This window comes from Elephantulus edwardii, unplaced genomic scaffold, assembly GCF_000299155.1.
Source record: "Elephantulus edwardii isolate Elephantulus edwardi_28Jun2011 unplaced genomic scaffold, EleEdw1.0 scaffold00024, whole genome shotgun sequence".
NCBI lineage: Eukaryota > Metazoa > Chordata > Mammalia > Macroscelidea > Macroscelididae > Elephantulus > Elephantulus edwardii.
Window position 1 is genome coordinate 24412119 of NW_006399774.1, and position 3970 is coordinate 24416088.

The 3970-nt window shown below is 48.4% G+C and overlaps 1 pseudogene; it reads left to right on the forward strand.

Moving 5' to 3' along the window:
• Positions 1 to 481: 481 nt before the first annotated feature.
• Positions 482 to 3970, forward strand: part of LOC102872768 — a 25195-nt pseudogene continuing 21706 nt past the window's right edge.

A 3970-nucleotide genomic window follows, 5' to 3' on the forward strand; every position in this document is an offset into this window, starting at 1 on the left:
AGAAAATGAAGAAAAATTGAAGAAACGTCCACGTGCTTGACCTGGGATATAGCCCTGTGAGGCCAGCTTCTGCAGACAAACAGCCAGTGAAAATCCAGACTGCTCCAGGCTCTGGGGTTCTTCCTCCAGGCTGTTGCTTGGGTTGACTTTAGATTCCCAGCTGCCCGGGAGGGTGGCATTTGCACACAGTGTCCCTCCACTCACAGCTCTAGCCCTCTCTAGCCAGTGGCGATGCAATGATACAAGGCCAGTCCTCAGCAACTTGCCGGCTGCAGCTGGTGAGAGCACCTGTGTGCACGGATGGTATGTGTGATCAAGCTAATGCAATCTCCTTTTACAGGTCTTAGTTCTGTCATTTCCTGTCGTCAGCCTTCAGAAATGCAAGTCTTCACTCACTTTGATGCGAAGAGGCAGCAACAGAATGCCGACTTATGAAATGCAGGTCTGGGGAAAAGAGGGAACAGGAGGCTGAGTCGCGACCATGGTGGGCTCCATGTGGGCTACATCGGCCTTCTCCGTCGGCATCGGCCTTCTCAATGAGCATCGGCCTTCTCCGTCAGCCGTCAGAATCAGTCATCGGACCCTCCTTCCGTCAGTCACGGAGAACCAGGAAGTGGCTATTTCCTCTTCAATCTCAGCTTAAAGCAGATTGCCAATTGACCAGCCCTGTAATCTAACCAAACTACACACATGGTAAACTCACTAAAAAACAATAAAAATGGAATTGAGCCATATTAGTGGAGTCTGGTGGTAGAGTGATTAAACCCCAAGCAGTCAACCTAAGAGTCCATCTGTGGGTTCTGAGTCTCCATAAAGATTACCGTCATGCGAACCCTCTGTCCTGGGGATCACTGTCAGTCAGAATTGGCCGCAGGACTGTAGGATGGTTTGCCCACCCCTCTCCCCCAGTTTGCTCTTCTCTTTGAAAAGTAAAACTTCGGCCCCCTGCCCGGGGCCGGCTGCCCTCGGCCCTCTGCCAGGGGCGGGCTGCCCTTGGCCCCCGGCCCGGGGTGAGCCGTCGCAGCCCTCTGCCCAGGGCGGGCTGCCTTCGGCTCGGGGTGAGCTGTCGCAGCCCTCAGGGTGAGCTCTTCAGTCCCCAGCTTGTGCCATTGTCCCCAGACTGACTCCTGGGTGGTGAAGGAGAAAAAAAAAAAAATGCCTAGGGTATCCAGTGTTACCTAGGCCACCTTCTGCCACCCTCCCCCCCAGTAAACCTGAAAGCAACACCCTCAAAGCCCTTCTATTTGTAACTCACAAGTTTGTTCTCTCTAGGTTTGCTCCCTTTCCTATAGGTAACCTTAACTCTGAGTTTTACTCCAGAATTGACCCTGAACCCAGTGCCAGTGACAAAAAGGAAATACAACTGACAGCTAAGGAAGCAAAGGAGGATGGAGCCTCTGGGTTCAACCAGCCACCCCCACTGGACCCACCTGGGAAAACACTTTGCAGTCCAGAGGGGAGCAAATGACAGGAAAATATCTTCTAACAGAGCAAGAAGGCAAGCAGCTTTAACCCAAGACCACCAGTAAGGTGATAAAGCATCCTCCCTTCCCCCCCTTACATCTACACCCCTGTTCGGCATGAAGAAGCCAGAGAGTCGGCATCCAATTCCCAAATCAATAAGACAGTTGGTTTAATTACCATTGGAAAATGCTTGTCATTCCTCTGTAGGATCTGGTCCCCTCTGGACCCTCATTATTTCCTTCACCTGCTCCCCCCACCGACCAAACTGTGCAGCTCTGCAACTGCATCCTGGCCCATCGTCACCCTTCTGCCCCCAACCCTCACCTCCTTGTACCCCCAATATGTTTTTCCCAATTAAAAAAAGAAAGAAAAGAAAAGTAAAACTTTTTTCATTGGTATACAATCCCACTCCTTTCCCACTGAGTACAGTCCACTATGCAGTCTTCATTCTGGACTCTTGTCAGGACCATAATTCCCAATCACATATTGCTTTTAAACAGTTCTCTCCCTCATCTGTTTCAATGCAGTCTACATAATTTATCTAATTGTTCTCTGTCTCCCTCCAACCCTGATGTTAGTCCTGTCCTACAACTGTGGCCCTATGCAGTATTTGATTGTGACGAGAGCATAGGATCGAGTTAAGTTTTGATTTGTTGTACTCGGTTCACTGTGATTCCAGGTTTGCTCAAGAGCACAAAGGAAAAACTTGAAGAGATCAATAAAAATGTAAAGCAAATCAAGAAAACCCATTTCTATAGGATATTTTAGCTCTGGAATTGTGTAGATGCACAGAAATAGGAAGTCAGGGAAAAGGTAATTTTCTGATGTTTTCTTAAAATAGAAAAGGATTGTTGCTGTGCCTGTCCCTGTGATTATCCGTCTTGCTATTTTCGGAATCCTCTGTTATATGCTGAGATAATGTTGGTTAAATATTTGCTAAGCCCCACCATCCGGCTATCAGCCCCAGACTCTGCCTACAAGCTGACACTGTGCTGGTCTCAAAGCTTGAAGTCCTGGCCGCAGACACTGAGGACCCAGAATAACTCTTCTGGCACTAGATGAATTGTTCATGGTGGAGTGTTTACATATTTTATTCTTATCAAATCTTCAGCCATAAAAAATTGGTCCCCATAATAACTTCCGGCTTTAGGAAAGCAAAAGTCACTTGAGAAATCTTAATTATGACCAACTCTCTTTGCTTTATCCTGACATCCGACCCCCAATCTCATCTGCAGACTCTGCTGTGCCCTGTTTCCCTCATGAAGGTCTACCAGTGCCATCTAGAGTGGTGGTGCTGCTGTGTACCACTGAGTCTGACCCTGGCCCTCCAGCACATATTTGAAGACTGTAAATTGCACGAAAGGAACTTCTCATCTTTTTTCAATGGAGCAGCTGGTGAATTCGACTCATGTAACTTGGGTTTGCAGTGCAATCCTTTCCACCAAGCCACTGGCCTTCCATTACTAGGTAGCCTCTAATAATAGCAGTGCTCTTTGGTGGCTTGTTATTGTGTACCAGAGAGCCAGAACCAAGCCAATGCTGACCCTCCAGTGTGTTTTCAGAGGCAGTTAATCACATGGGAGGAGATTGTCCATCTTGTCCCGTAAAGCATCTAGTGGCCTTGAACCGTGTGCCTTTGGAACTGCAGTGCAGCTTCTTGCCACTAGGCCAAGGAAAGGTACTGCCAATGCAAAGGTAAATGGTTCAAATCTACCAGCTACTCTATGAGAGATAGGTAGACAATTTCCTCCAGTGCTATTTACCACTTCTGAAAATCTGCTGAAGAGTCAGCTATGGGCTGGTTCCAATTTGATGGTACACAACAACAACAGTGTTGTCATTGCATATCATCAAGTCTAACTCAGCAACCCTGCATGCATGTCTTTGTTACCCCCAATGAGGTGGATTGACCCCGTGACTGAAGCAATGGCCTTGAGCATGTTAGAGACTGTGAGGATGTCATAGGCTAGGACAGGGTTCAGATCATGTTAGTGTCACTATGAGTCAGACCGGACTCAACAGCACCTAAAACCAGCAATAACAATAACAGTTAACTGGTGCTGCTGTAACACAAATACCACACATTGATAATTTTACAGAACAGAAATGTATACTGTCACGGTTTACTAAGAAGTTCAAGTTCAGCATGGCAGCTCCAGGGGAAAGTGCAGTCACTCTCTCTGCTGGAGGACAGTCTCCAGCCAATGCCCCCTCACTCCGTGTGTATGTGTGTGTGTTTGATGGAGGACAAGCTCCAGCCACTTTGTGCACGCGCACATGTGGGGCTGGGGGTGGGGGTGTGTATGTGTGTGCTGGGGGATAATCTCTGGCGCACTCTCAATCTCTCTCTCTCTCTCTGATGGAGGACAGTATCCAGTCACACCCCCCACCCCCCATGTGTGTGTGTGTTATGTGTGCTGGAAGACAATCTCCAGTTCGCGAGCTCTCTCTCTCTCCCCCACCCCCTGCGCCTTTCTCTCTGTTTGATGGAGGACAGTCTCCAGTC